The sequence below is a fragment of the Cupressus sempervirens genome, chromosome 1 (assembly GCF_028749045.1).
Source record: "Cupressus sempervirens isolate cs-2001-9-10 chromosome 1, ASM2874904v1, whole genome shotgun sequence".
Classification (NCBI taxonomy): Eukaryota; Viridiplantae; Streptophyta; class Pinopsida; order Cupressales; family Cupressaceae; genus Cupressus; species Cupressus sempervirens.
In genome coordinates, this window is record NC_143118.1 from 286237258 (window position 1) to 286254202 (window position 16945).

Here is a 16945-nt window from a genome sequence, read left to right on the forward strand (position 1 = left end):
TGTGGATAGATCACCGACTGTGAGGCAATTCACACTAGGACCATGGTTTGGGATGAGCATGTAGATAGATCACTGATTGTGAGACAATTCACACTAGGGTTTCAATGAAAGTGCCAAAAAAACCCCATGAAGAGAGTGCGGCGAAAGAGTTGTAGGTGTTACCTGAGGGTTTTAAAGCCCTCCAAAGAGAAATGCAAGCACTAAGAGAAAAAATGTGTATAGGAATAAATATTACCGTAATTGATGAAAGCAAGGATGAGGAAGAAGAAGAATAAAATTCTAAACCGGAGGCAATTCTAAACTTAGAGGAAGAGAGGTTTTTTAAGGCCATCTCCAAGATTAGAAAAAGACATAAGTTTGAGGTTCCCACATTTTTGGGAAATCTTAACCCAAAGGAACTAATTGATTGGATCAATGAACTTGAGTACTTTGAGTATGAAGATATTAAGGATTCTGATAGGGTCAAGTTTACGAAGGCAAAATTGAAGGAATATGCAAAGATCTGGTGGCAGGAGGTTCAGTTGGAGAAAAAAAGAAAGAGAAAGGACCAAATCACCAAATGGGATCAAATGATAGCTAAATTAAAGTGATAATTCATTCCCATGGCTTGTGAGCTTGATCTACTAAAGGTAATGCAAGGGTTGAAGCAAGCTAAAAAATCTGTTCAAGAGTATACCTAAGAGTTCTACCAAGTTCTCATTAGAACTGGCCATGCAGAAGCTGATAAGGAGAAAGTGGCCCATTATCTTAGTGTGTTAAGGCCAAGTATTCAAGACAAGTTGAGTCTGGTTTGAATGAATAATATTGAAGAGGCATACCAATTTTCCCTAAGAGTTGAGGAGAAACTAAGAAAGAATTTTGACAACAAGAATAGTGAAAGAGGTTGCATGGAAGATCTGGTTGATAATCGTATGTAGGTCATAATGATGATTAGAAGAACAAGGATGAGGCTAGAAGTAGTAGTCAAAACCAGAGGGGAAATAATTCCAATAATTTCCATGATCAAAACAATAGAGATCAAAGAGGAAGATGTAGAGGACAAAGATTTGGAAGAGGAGGCTTCTGTGGGAAATGTCTTCACTGTGAGGAAGAAGGGCATAGAGCATTTGAATGTACCTAGCACCAAGGAAGAATAGATCAAAGAACAAAAGGCTAGGCTAGAGTTGCACATGTTGATGAAGATGCTAGATCATCACATTCTAAAGATGTTGAAAGAGAAGTTCTAGTTAATAGAAGAGTCATGGTGAGTGGTGAGAGTGAACCTGATTAAAGAAGGAGCTTGTTTTGCACAAGGTGTAGATGTGAAGATAAGTGTTGTGATGTGATCATTGATGGTGGAAGCACTAAAAATCTAGTGTTAGAAATGATGGTTACAAAGCTGAAACTAAAGAGACAAAAACACCCACATCCATACTATATTTCTTGGGTACAAGATAACCACAAGATCATGGTCAATGAGTGGCACTCAGTGAAGTTCAAGATTGGAAGCTCCTAGGATGAGGTAACATGTGATATCATACCTATGGACATATGTCATATGTTTTTGGATAGGGTGTGGAATTTTGACAAGTATGTTGTACACAATGGGCAAGAAAATACCTACACTCTGACAAAGGATGGAGTGAAGTGTAAGTTGAAGCCATTGAAGGATAAAGAAGAAAACGTATGTAGTGCTGCTAGATTATGTTTTGTTGATGAAAAACTCAAAGGTATGAAGTGTGAGCATTTGTGTTTTTCTATAATTCTGAAAGATAATAAAGAAGTAGAGGAGGTACCTACAGAAGTTGTAGATAGGTTAGGAGTTTTCTCTGATATTGTATTAGATAATATACCTGATGGATTACCCCCAATGAGGAAGATTAGTCACCAAATGGATTTGGTTCTAGGAGCCAGTTTGCCAAACAAGGTAGCACACAAAATGACACCAATAGAAGTTGAAGAATTGAATAGACAAGTTCATGAGTTGTTGTAGAAAGGGTTGATTTGAGAGAGTCTAAGTTCATGTGTTGTACCATCCATATTAGCACCAAAGAAAAATGGAGATGGAAGATGTACATAGATTTTTGCACTATCAACAATATCACAATCAAGTACAGATTTCCATTGCCAAGGATGGATGATATTATGGACTGTTTGTGTGGAGCTGAATATTTCACAAAGATATATCTAAAGAGTGGGTACCATCAGATTTTTATCAGGGAAGGTGATGAGTGGAAGACTCCTTTCAAGAAAATGGAAGGACTATATGAGTGGTTATTCATGCCTTTTGGGATAACCAATGCACCGAGCACTTTCATATGACTCATGAATGGGGCATTGAAAGAGTTTCTGGGTAAGTTTTTCATTGTTTACCTAGATGATATTTTGATATTTAGTAAGACATTGGATGAGAATTTGATCCATATTCGTAAGGTGTTTGATAAGTTGAGGGAAGAAATTTTTTTGATAAACCTAAAGAAGTGTAGTTTTGTAAAGGATTTGGTGTACCTAGGATTTGTAGTCTCAATAAAAGGTTTGAAAATGGACCCCAAAAAAGTGATGGCTATCCTTGAATGACCTACTATGAGGAGTGTGACAAAGGTAAGCTCTTTTCATGGACTAGCTAGTTTTTACAAAAAGTTCATAATAGGTTTTAGCAGTATTTGTGGACACCTGACTAAAATAATGAGAGGGGATAGGAAAGAATTTAAGTGGACTGTAGGAGAAGATAAGAATTTCAATCTATTGAGACATAAAGTTATTGAGCAACCTATTTTAGTACTTCCTAATTTTAACAAGGTGTTTCAGGTAGATTGTGAGGCTAGTGGTACTACAATATGAGCTATTATGAACCAAGAAGGTAGACTTGTTTCTTATTTTAGTGAAAAGTTGAATGATGCAAAAAGAAAATATTTTGTTTATGATTAGGAATATTATGCTATAGTTCAAGCATTGAAGAAGTGGAAATACTATCTTCTTCCTAAGGATTTTGTTTTATATACTAGTCATCAAGCTTTGCAATATTTGAATAGTCAAAGAAAATTAAACCAAAGGCATTTGATGTGGGTTGAGTTTTTGCAAAGTTATACATTTATTTTGAAACACGGGAGTGGGAAGTCTAATAGAGTTGCAGATGTTGTTAGTAGAAGACAACTTTTGCTAATAGAAATGCAGATAGATGTGGTTAGATTCAAGGAACTCAGTACTTGTATCTAGATGATCCTAATTTTGGTGAAGTGTGGAAGGCTTGTATAGAACCTGTTACACTTGATAGGACAAAGTGGTTGGATTTCATGATCTAGGATAGTATGTTGTTCAAAGGAAGCCAGTTGTGCATTCCAAGAAGTTCAATGAGAGAGAATCTCATCAAGGAGAAGCATAGTGTACAATTGGCTAGACATTTTGGCAGAGATAAGACCATTTCTTTTGTTGCTAATAATTATTATTGGTCATAGTTGCAGCAAGATGTGAATAATTTTATGCAAATTTGTAGAGTATGTTAGATGGTGAAAGGAGTGAAGTAGAATATAAGGTTGTATCGGACATTACCTATACCAAAGAAGCCATGGGAGGATGTCAACATGAATTTTGTTCTTGGATTACTAAGGATGCAATGTGTGCATGATTCTATTTTTGTGGTGGTTGACAGGTTTTCAAAGATGACACATTTTATTCCTTGCAAGAAGACTAGTGATGTTGTTCATGTGGCAAAGTTGTTTTTCAAAGAAGTGGTGAGACTACATGGTTTGCCAAAGAGTATAGTTTCAAATCAAGATACCAAATTTTTTGTGTATTTTTGGCACACATTGTGGAAGAAGTTGAAGATAGATTTGATGTTTAGTTCATCGCATCATCCATAGAATGATGGACAGATAGAAGTTGTGAATCACTATTTGGGAAAATTGTTGAGATGCTTGGTTGGATATAAGTCAAAAGGATGGGATATGATTTTACCATAGGCATAATTTGAATATAATAATTATATCAATAGGAATACTAGTAAATCATCATTCCAAATTGTATATGGGAGTAGTCCTAGAAATGCTTCTAAATTGAGGCAGTTGGATAAAGGAGAGATAAGTAGTGTTGGAGCAGAATAATTTACTGAGGGTGAACCCACAATAGTGGGTTGCACTTTTTTGGAGGAAGAAAATCCTCCAAAATCATGTGACCAAAAAAATTTCACATCTTAGTTTTGGTAGAAACTAATTAGTTTCTATCGAAACACACAAAAATCAAAGTTTCGATAGAAACTTTTAATGCCACATAGTTCCAATCAAAACTACATTAAAAGTTTTGATCAAAATTTTTAATGTAGTTTTGATTGGAATGAAGAAGCCTAACTGGGGTTTTTTAACCCTACTGTTGGTCTCCCAAGTTTTAATCGAAATTGTATAAAGTAGTTTTGATTGAAAGTAGTCTATATAGTTTTGATCGAAACTAAAAAAGGGAAAATAGATTCAAATAGGCATGACCTGAGCCCACACGTCATTTTTGACTATGGAAAATACTTTTGATCAGAAATGCAAGGAAGAGGAAGAGCATCCGAATTTATCAACCTTTGAAAAAGGTATGATTTCCCCTTTTTTTACTTGTTTTGTACATTTTTTGTTATATTTTATATGTTTTTTGTATGTATGTAAATATATATCATGTACATGTATATATACATGCATGCACATATGTATATACATATATACATATATATATATATATATATATATATATATATATCTATGTATGTATGTATGTATGTATGTATGTATATGTATATGTATATGTATATGTATATATATGTATATGTATATATATATATGTGTGTATATATGTATATGCATATATGTATATATATACACATACATACATATACATGTAACATATGTACACATACATTTAATTTTTTAATGTACACACATTCAAACAAGGTAATATATTAAAATTGAAGTTCATATATGTACGTGTGTGTGTGTGTGTGTGTGTGTGTGTGTGTGTGTGTGTGTGTTTAAATCTTCGCCTTACCTCTAATAGTTTAATTACCAATGAATTAACCCTTTAACATTAGTTCCAACAGGTTACCTATCTCTCACTCTCTCTCTCTCTCTCTCTCTCTCTCTCTCTCTCACACACACACACACACACACACACACACACACACACACACACACATATGAACCCTAATATAAACTTCACCTTGACCTCCTCACCCTAATCTTGAAATTCTAATTAAATCTTGACTAGATTTAACCTAATCTAATTTAAATAAATATAATCATGCAATCCTAACCCTAGAAATTTCATGTAAGAAAATGCTAACCCTCATGTAAATTTAATCTTAATTTTATCTCTAAACATGTTATATATTTACCCTAGAATCAAGGCAAGTTGATTCTAATCATGTAACCATAAAATCTAAGTTACCCTAGAAACATAAACCTTTAAACCTAAAGTTATATCTTTTTAACCCAAAAGTTATCCCTAAACCTAACCATGAATATTAATTCTAACTATAAATTTTTATAGCATGATCCTCACTTCTTAACCCTAAAAAATAGGCTAATTTATGAATTTCCTAACTAAAAACTTTAATCTAGATTTGTACACTAACGTTAAACATTTAATCCTAAAGATCCCTAAGCATTATATTAACTTTCTAGGTAACATTTCAATCATGATTCTAAGTATATAACTATGTAACCATGTAACTATAGTGAACCATAAGATATTTATCTTTTAATCCTAGGTGATAATAAATCAAGTAACAAGCTAATTATATTAACTTACTCAACATTTAGTGTTACTAAACTAGGTATTTACCTAGAATCATAATTCTACCTATAACGCTAATGCAAGTCTCACACTGATATTAAACACTAATGATCTTACTATATAAGTTACATGCAATTTTATAACACTAACCCTAGGTAACTCTAACCATAATATCTTACTCTACATCAACATAACACTATTCTAAACACACCCTTCTTTAACCCTAGCCAAGTAAATATTTTCCTAATGGATAACTTAATGAAAATTTACCATGATTAAATCTTAGCATAATGGTCCCCTAAACTCAATCTTAATACTAAACCAAGTAACCCTAAAATTAACACTAGGTTCCATAATATATAAGTTCCATAATCATGATAAAATGTTATCCTCAAGAATGTCAACCCCAATCAAATCAATTTAACCTAACTATTAGAAATGCTTTAGAATAACTAAGACAGGGGGTGAATCAATTATTCAAGGTCCAAATGTCCTATTCAAAATTTTTCACTAAGTATAGTGAGCCCATTCAACCATTCATTTATCCAAGCTTTAACTTTCCTAATCAACAAGTTACTATAAATCAACATGTAAGAATAACACACGAAGAATCAACACATAACATAGTGATTTACATGGAAACCCAATTTCAAAAAAACCTTGTTAGAGGATTTATCCACCCTATTAGAAGTGGGCCTAGTTAGAGGACTTTAGAACATTCACTTAGAAAGCCACCCTATTAAAATATTTACAAATGGCTATTAAACCAACCTAAGTCCATAGGATTATCTTCTATATCTAATACAATTGCTAGAGAGTATTAGAGAGTGTTTGACCTGATTACAACATACAACATAACTTTCAGATTTTAGATCACTTCTTAGCTCACAACATTGTCTAGCCTTCATTCTCTACAACTCTGACAGCTTGCCCTCCTTTCAAGCTTTATCTCCTTGAGTCTCCATGCTCAATGTGTCAATGCAACCATCTCTTTTTGACCACTTAGAGAAGCAAACCCTTTGTGCTCTATTCTTCCTTCTCCTAGATGCCTTCTCCTTGACACCCTTCTAACCACTTCGCAATTTGGCACTTTAGCAATAGCACTTACTTCTTGGTCTGTGACTCCTTAAAGAGAAGTCCTGGAGTTCTTTTTTCTGCCCAATTCTTCCTTCCTTTGATTTCAATTCATATGGATTAGGTAGGATTCATTGAATCTAACCCACATTATGTTTCCTCTAGAAAATTCTTGATTAATCCTTTTGAATTCACCCAAAAATGGTTTACATAGAATTTTGTACCTGACCGCGTGGTACCTAAGTGGTCCACTCCCACCGTGCTGAGGAGATAATCTCAAGTCCCAAATAGGTTATCAAAATCACATAGCATAAATCCCTATAATCCAGGAATCCTAAAAGTATACTAACTCAAAGGTTCCAATCACGAAACTAACATCTACTTCCCAGAGGCACACAATGACATGTAGGAACCTACTATGCAAGCGAGAAAGTGTCATCGCATTTATCATGTACAAGTTACCCTGGCAGTTAGCTAAACTCCACAGGTCCATACTGATCTCATGCGGCCACTAGTATCCTCTCATACTGACAAGGCATACTATGGAATGCAAGGTCGCAGCCATGCATTCTCACTACTCCCATCCTAGCCTATACAAGCACTCAAGGCATGGGTGAGAACCAAAACTCTTATCTTTTTAGGTCCATTCAGTTAGTATTAGGTGTGAATGTTATCACTTATTAATCCAACTTACAATGAGTTACCCTGGCAGCCTCTTAGGGCTCCAGCCCCCATTGCAAGCCACTTCCCGTCACTACATGCAGATATCCTACCCTAATGCTCATGGAATCATAAATCTCAAAATCACAAAAAAATAATCCATAATAAAATCATCAAATATGCATAAAATTTTCAAATCTCCATGAGCAAACATCCATAGAAAATCATGACCACAACAGCTCTCTATTGGCAACTGAAGCATCACTGATAATCAAAAGTATCCAATGGTTCTCAATAACCAAAATATATCTCAAACACACTGATTGAAGACTCCAAAAATGGTTGAGTCAAACATGTCACAACATGACATCATCAGGAATAAATCCACATTTCAGTCCCATCATGGTGACTAGAAAATAACCAAGGATAACTGATCGATGACCAAACATAATGGTTAAGTCAAGTGTCTCATAAATAAGAATCTCAACTATAACAATTAGTATTCACAACTAATACACAGAGCATTCCATCACATAACCATGGTTGGGTTATAAAGATCGAGATTAAATCATCATCATGGCATCATAATCACATAACCCCCAAGCCTCTGGTAGATGTCCTATACTGGTCAACACTAGTCAACCCAAAACCCAAAACAATAGCATAAAGAATACACAATGTAAACACATCTTTTGGTTTTGCTAAGTTTTCAAATTTGAATTCAAAAGTCTCAATTTACGTATTCCCAAATTTACATCAAGTGAAGAATTTTCACATTTTATCCAACCCAAGTATTCGTTTGATAGATAAAAGTTTCTCCATTAGACTCAATTTTCTAATTGATTTATATGACATTGTTTGAAAAATGATATTCTCAATGAATCAAAAACTTCGATTATATATTCTAATAATTAATCTTAATTAAAAAATAAAGTTTAATTAAATTAATTGTTAATATCTCTTCATAATTGACAAGCTTAATAGCAATATTTTACTCATTAAAATAAATGATCCATTAATTGAGAACTTTATAATAATCATTTATAGTTAATAATATATATACATATATATACTTATATATATATATATATATACATAAATATACATCTATACATATAAAAAAAAAACATTTTATAGAACAAAATATAATAATCAAACCACAATTCGCAAATCGCAAATCGCAAAATTGCATCACAACCTTGGAAGTCAGTTCATATATATCTATATCACTGCACAAAGGAGGTACCGTGTGGGCCTGCTGTCGCAGGCCTGCGACAGCAGTGCCGATGGCCTCTGCCACATATACGTAGTGGGGTGGGGGTATGGGCTTGGCCCTCCCCGCCCACCTCAATTTGCATTAAATTTCGTTTTTTTTTAAAAAAAATCGCTTATGCGATTTCCATTCACGAGTATGCGATTCGATTTTTAAATAAAGTTCAACGTTTTTCAAAAAAATGTTTTCAATTAATGATATTCATTTTTTTTTTAATTTAAATATATATATTATATATACATATGTATGTATATATATATATATATGTATATATATATGTATGTATATATATATATATATGTATATATATGTGTATATATATATACTTGCAGAATTTAAAAAAAACATCACAGCATATAATAATGTATACATATTTATATATATAATTGCATATATATGTGTGTGTGTGTGTGTGTGTGTGTGTGTGTGTGTGTGCAGATTAAAAAAATATAAACATGTATATACATAGTTTATTTAGAAATTCTAATTTTCAGAAATTTCCTATAAACTTTGATCTCAAATTTATCCAATAAATAATCTAATGGGTTTGGCTATGAATTAACCCTAGCCCGGTTTTCTCTTTTTTTTTTAAATCCATTAATATAAAATTCTCAAATAAATTTAATTGCCCAAATTGAAAATGCATACAATAAAAATATGAAATTCCTCAGAAGACATATGGAAGACACGAGGAAAACAGGAATGCATGATGCGGAAATAGCATAAGAAAAATTACAAGAATCTACCTGGATTCTGATGCTAATTCGCTCTTCCTCAGAAAACCCGCAAAGCGAGCTCCCTTCTTCAGAGTTCTTGAGTCCTCCAATGCTCCAATTGCTCTCCCCCCCCTTTTTTTTAAGCTTCTATGAATGCCTGAATATAAAGAGCTCTCAAGAAATTTTTGGAATGTTTCTTGAAACAACTGGAAGGTGTCACCAACTAAGCATGGGTCTTTTCCAACCTTTTTGATGAGTCATAGAGTTGTAGACACCTTGTGCTTAATCGATGCACTAACCCCCGTGTTGTTGACACATGTTAATTCCCATGCAAGCTTATAACTCCAATTTAATTTTAAAATAATTTCTATTTAAATTTTATAACTTTCATTTTAATTTTTATAAATTTTATTATTATTATTTTATTTATTACTTTTTTATTATTTTATAATTATTATTAATTTTAATTTCTAGTTTTCTTTTATTTAATTCCTTTTCCCCAATAATTCACATTTAATTAATTACAATCAAAATATCAAAGATCATGATATTTTATTAATTTTCTCAAATAAATAATTTATTAATTAAATCTATTTATTAAGACTTAATTAATGGAAAATTCACCATAGACCTCCAAGATAAAATATGAAAACCCATCATAGAACAAATCATACAAAATAAATCTAAAGGGTTAAAAATAACAAAATATGTCATCCGACACATTCGGTGGGTATTCACCTTTGATACTTGTCCTAACTCACTAGGACAAATGGTTTTTAGGTTTGGGATTTGGACTTGAGAATTTATCTCTCTTCTCTTATCATTGAGATAGTATAATAAGGTACGCTCATCCTGGCAATTCAAGGAAGTCGATACCCGGTACCTGCAACCTGCAGAAAAACCATGCATGTACATACAATATATAATGCTAAGCTAAACAAAAAATGGCAAGAAGTGGTGCATCGTGTAGATCCCGACTAAGCAGGTGACTACGACTCCCTTAACCACATCAGAAATGCCATACAATAAGAAAACATGCACACCATACACATGCAAGTATGGGGTAAGTAACCATAATAAAACACATGAGATAATAAACCACCTAACTAATCATCAGTAATAACTAAAAATAATGTAATGATCATCATACACACATGAAAAGTAAAATCTAAATGATCTCATCATATATCAACTGAATCCCTATCATAATATTTGATAGTGTCAAAGCAACACCACTAAACCATCAACATAAAACTAGTCTACATAGTTTGATAATAATAGCAACAATAAGTCTAGAAAAGATGTGAACGAGGGTAGGCACTACATCCACCCCCCCTTGAATTAGGCTTACTCCTGGAAGCCTACAAACAAATAGGGATACAACTCCCTCAATCTAGTTGCATCCTCCCAAGTAGCTGAAGAATCATCAGTAGGGTCCCATTGGACCCTTACCTGCTCAATGGTTCGACCCCTGAGGGTTAACTCCCGCTGCTCCAAAATATGAACTGGCTCCAAAGCCAGCTGCCCATCCTCTACTTGCAACGCATTGCAATCAAGAACATGCACAATATCAGGAATATACTGCCTAAGCACTGAAACATGGAAAACATCATGAATGCGAGCTAGACTGGGTGGTAGAGCAAGATGGTAAGAAACCGGGCCAATCCTCTCCAAAATCTCAAATGGTCCCAAAAAGCAGGGTGCTAGCTTAGAACCCTTTCCGTACCGGATCGGACTCTTTCACAGTCGCACTCTCAAGAAAACCTTATCACCCACAGTAAACTGCTTATCAATCCTATGAGCATCGACATACTTCTTCTACCTATCCTGTGCCGTAGTCAAATGCTCACAGATACACACTACCTATTGCTCCATATCACGAAGCATCTCAAGACCCAATAGAATGCGATCCTCGAGGCTATCCCAACTCAATGGTGTACGACAAGGACATCCATATAATGCCTGAAAAGGTGCCATGCCAATAGAACTATGATACCCATTGATGTAAGAAAACTCCACTAGGTAGAGATAGTCCTCCCAATGTGTCTGCCTATCCATCACATACATCTGTAACATATCCTCCAAAACCTGGTTCACCCTCTCTGTCTGACCATCAGTCTCTGGATGATATGCCAAACTGAAGTTTAGCTGCACTCAAAGCTCATGTTGCAACGATGTCCAAAATGCAGATGTCAATACAGGATCCCTGTCAGAAATGATCTTTCTAGGAATACCATGTAATCTCACAATGTCACACATGAAGACATTTGCTACAGAAGTTGTTGTGTAGGAAGACCTGATCGGTGAAAAATGCACCACCTTAGTCAACCGATCAATGGTAACCATGATAGGATCATGACGTCGAACTATCATAGGTAATCCTACAATAAAATCCATGGAAATGATATCCCATTTCCAAGAAAGAATGAGATTAGGCTGCAATAGTCCTGCCGGGTGCTGGTGGTCTGCCTTGACTCTTTGACACTCAAGACACCTAGCCACAAAATCAGCAATATCTCACTTCATCCCGAACCAAAAGAACAAACGTCTCAAATCAGCATGCATCTTCTTGACACCTGGATGTGCTGAGTAAGGTGTACGATGGGCTTCTGCCAGAATCAAGGTAGGAAGCGCATCCAGTAATGGCACATAAATCCTCCCCAAATGTCTCAAAAGACCATCTAATTCTCAAATGTAACCTGCAAACTTACCTTCCAAAGATCTTCCTGAATCTATCTCTCTGCACACTTCCTGATACCAGGAATCTGTAGGAAGTGCCTAAAGAATCTGACTCCTCAAATCCACACTAAGAGTCATCGATGTTACCACATGTTTCCTGCAACTCAAAGCATCTGCCACCACATTCTCCTTACCCTGAATGTAGTTAACCTCAAAATCATACTCGCATAAAAATTTCATCCATCATCTCTGGCGAGCATTCAAATTAGGCTGAGTAAAAATGTACTGAGGACTACGATGATCACTATGTAGCTCAAATCTGTGCTCGAACAAGAAATGTCTCCACCTTGTCAAAGCATGAACTACTACTGCTAACTCAAGATCATGTGTAGGGTAATTTAACTCATGATCCTTGAGCTTGTGTGATTCATAGGCAATCACTCGACCATTCTGCATCAACACTACTCCAATTCTTTCAAGAGAAGCATCTGTACACACCATGAAATCACCTCCTGGTTCAGGTACAGCTAAAATTGGTACACTAGTCAAAAGCTCCTTGAGCCTCTAAAATTCTTCCTCACATTTCTCTGTCCACACAAACTTCTTACCTTTCTTCTAAAGAGAAGTGATAGGATGTGCTATCCTAGAGAAGTTCTGGACAAATCTGCGATGATAACCAGCTAAACCCATGAAACTACGAATCTTTGACACATTAGTTGGGGTAGGCCAATTTATTATCGTCTGAATCTTTGTAGGATCCACTGAAATACCATCACCTGAGATAACATGCCCTAAATACTAAATCTCCAATTTGAAGAATTCACACTTAGCGGCATTGGCATAAAGCTGATTGCCTCTCAAACACTGCAATACCAACCGCAGGTGTTCCTCATGCTCCTTTTGAGTCTTAGAAAATATCAATATGTCATCAAGAAACATGAGAACAACCTGTCAAGATATGATCAAAAAACACCATTCATCAAACTCATGAACACTGATGGAGCATTAGTAAACCCAAAAGGTACCACTATGAACTAATAATGCCCATAGCGCGTTCGAAAAGCGGTCTTGTGAATATTTACTTCCTTAATATGAAGCTGGTGGTATCCTGACTTAAGGTCAATCTTGGAGAATACTGTAGCCCCCTTGATCTAATCAAATAAGTCATCAATCCTAGGCAAAGGATACCTGTTCTTAATAGTCACCTTGTTCAACTGTCTGTAGTCAATACAAAGGCGCAAAGAATCGTCTTTCTTCTTCATAAAGAGCACTGGAGCTCCCCATGGTGATACACTAGGCTGAATGCTCCCTTTGGCTAGAAGTTCCTCAAGCTGAAGACATAGCTCACCCAGTTCCTGAGTAGTCATATGATAAGGAGCTTTAGAGATAGGCTCCGCTCCAAGAATTAGATCAATGCTAAAATCAATGTCCCTCTTTGGAGGCATGCCTGTAATCTGACTTGGAAAGACATCTGCGTACTCCTGTAAAATTAGGTGATAATAAAGTCTTCCTCATAAGATCTTCCTCATCAAGATCATTTACCATAACAGCAAATATCTAACATCCCTTACAAAAACTTCGCTTCAATTTCATAGTAGAAATCATCCGCAGAGATATAGACCTCGGTATCCCAACTATCTTCACATCATTCCCTTGGCCATCTTGGCACAAAATAATCTTCTTCCTACAATCTATACTGGCTCTATGAGATCCTAGCCAGTCCATGCCTAGAACCACATCATAGGAACCAAGGGGTATGACTCGAAGATCCACTATCGTATCAAAGCTCCCTAAGCTAAGCCCACACTTATGAATTACAGAATCCGTGGAGGCCTTAATCCCTGAGGCCAGTTCCACTTGCCAACCATGATCTTGCTTCACCACATCCAGCTTACACTTAGAAACTATAGATGGTGAAATAAATGAATATGTAGCTCCTGAATCAAACAATACTAAAAGAGATATGCTTGGAATAGCACCTGTGGTCTCAACCACTATTCCCTGATGATCTACCTGACGCTGATCAACTGCTGCAAAAACTCTATGAGCTCTCCCTGCATCACCAACTGTGGGTTCTGAAGCTGTAGGCCTAGGTCCTAAAAACTGAGGTGCTCATTGTGGACACTGAGCTTCATAATGTCCAATCTGACCACATGAAAAACATTCTGTATTCCTGCCAGATCCTCTTCCCATAGGTGGTACATTAGATTGCTGGCGACTGTTCCTGCTTACAAAAGACTAGCTACTCTGAGCTAGCTGATTGGATTGATTCTATTTATTGTGTTGAGCATTACAGTTGTTCTTAAAGTTAGAACCTTTGCCACCACCTTGAGCCTGAGAATTTGATCCCTTCTGCTGCTACATCTACTGAGACTACTACTGATACTGTTTTCCCTTAGAAAAGAAAGGCTTCTTGTTACCACCTAAATTGAAGTTACCTTTAGATCCTGATGTTGTTGGTGCTCCTACAAAACCACCTTAACCAAGGTTGACACTTTTCTCACCAAGGATTGATTGATGTACCGCATCCTTGAGAGTTTTTGGCTCAAATACCTTGACACCCCCAATTATACGGTTATTCAAACCCCTAACAAAGTGTTGTGTCAACTGAGCTGAATTTTCACTGAACCCTGAAAAAGGCATAAGCTCATAAAACTTATGCTCATACTCGGTCACTGACATAGTGTACTGCTTGAGATTATGAAACTCATTTGCCCTTTGTAGTTTCCATTCCTCTGGTAGTAATCATTCACTAAAACTCTCTAAAAATAGTTCCCACTTGACACTGCTCATATCTATTCCCAGCTTCTTCTCCTCAATCGTCCACCAAGTGGCCCCAAAATTCTCTAAATTAGTGATCACAAATCTTTCCTTAACATTGTTGTCAAAATCCTGAATGGCAAAAATCCTGTCGAGGGAAATCAGCCACTGCTTGGCCACATAACCAGAACCTTGCCCATTGAAAGGCTTGACCTTGGATCTTGAAAGATCCTTCATCTGAGTGGACACAATGGACCTTTGACAATCCTTCCGAGGACTTCTAGATCTGGGTCTATGCTCTTGTTCTGTTTGATGCACTTTAGGCTATTCTTGAACAGGAGGTAGACGTTCTAAAATAGTCTGCATCATCTATCTCAAACCAACCTCTTCAGACTCAACTTGGTCCTCTCTATGGCTCTCTTCCTACTGCCTATTAGAGTGCTCTTCCCTGCTCTCTACGCAAGTCGATCCCTCATGGGTAGACTCATGGGCATTGACAGATCTGCCACGACCATGGCCTCTAACAAAAGACCTAGTCCCAGACACCATCCTAGTTTAAAGTTGAAGAGATACACTTAATAGTTCACAGTTCTAGTTGTTCCAAAATACCCAGAGCTCCCAATGTAGAAACCTGGCTCTCATACCAAATGTAATGCCTCGCCAAGGGATCCAAAGAATTAACCTAGAGTATCACTAAGTTTGGTAACATTTTTTTTTTTTTTACATGAAAGTAAATACCATACATAACTTATTCACAATAACATAAGTAATAGCAATGTCCATCTGAAAAGTAAACATAACATACATAACAGATTACATTCTTTAAGATCCCTTAACGTTGAATTACATACATGAATCCATCTAGTTCAACATCCACATAAAATAATAATGATAAGTCAAATTTTCATACATTACATTTTCAAATGTTCAATCATCCACTTTACATGTCATAGGCTATGAAGGCCTAAAAGAATATACATATGTGAAATAAGGTACATCATCCTGTTCTAATCCATGATACATCAAAGACAATCACATGATACACATGATACATCATCATAGAATACATATACATTCATCATAAGATCAAACATAACTAACTAAGTGCACAGTTCCTCCCAACCGTTAATAGCATCATTAGACCATCGTGGGCCCTAGCCATCCCTCCGTGTGTAACATCCCAAATCATCGAAGAGATCATCAGTATTAACATAGTAGGAATCTCACTCCTAACATATATAACATCATATGTAGAAAGTAATCTAACATGCAAATATAAGCATAAGATAACATATGCTAATCATCAATGAAAGGATACATATCCACCATCATGAAGGACGCATTAGCCACGATGTCTCAATGAATCTCAAATGATAAGAGTAGAAAATACACTACCACCCAACCGCATGGTACCTAAGTGGTCCACTCCCACCGTGCTGAGGAGATAATCTCAAGTCCCAAACAGGTTATCAAAATCACATAGCATAAATCCCTATAATCCAGGAATCCTAAAAGTATACTAACTCAAAGGTTCCAATCACAAAATTGGCATCTACTTCCGAGAGGCACACAATGACATGTAGGAACCTACTATGCAAGCGGGAAAGTGTCATCGCATTTATCACGTACAAGTGACCCTGGCAGTTAGCTAAACTCCACAGGTCCATACTGATATCATGCGGCCACTAGTATCCTCTCATACTGACAAGGCATACTATGGAATGCAAGGTCACAACCATGCATTCTCACTACTCCCATCCTAGCCTATACAAGCACTCAAGGCATGGGTGAGAACCAAAACTCTTATCTTTTTAGGTTCATTCAGTTAGTATTAGGTGTGAATGTTATCACTTATTAATCCAACTTACAATGAGTTACCCTGGCAGCCTCTTAGGGCCCCGACCCCCATTGCAAGCCACTTCCCGTCACTACATGCAGATATCCTACCCTAATGCTCATGGAATCATAAATCTCAAAATCACAAAAATAACCCATAATAAAATCATCAAATATGCATAAAAGCATCAAATCTCCATAA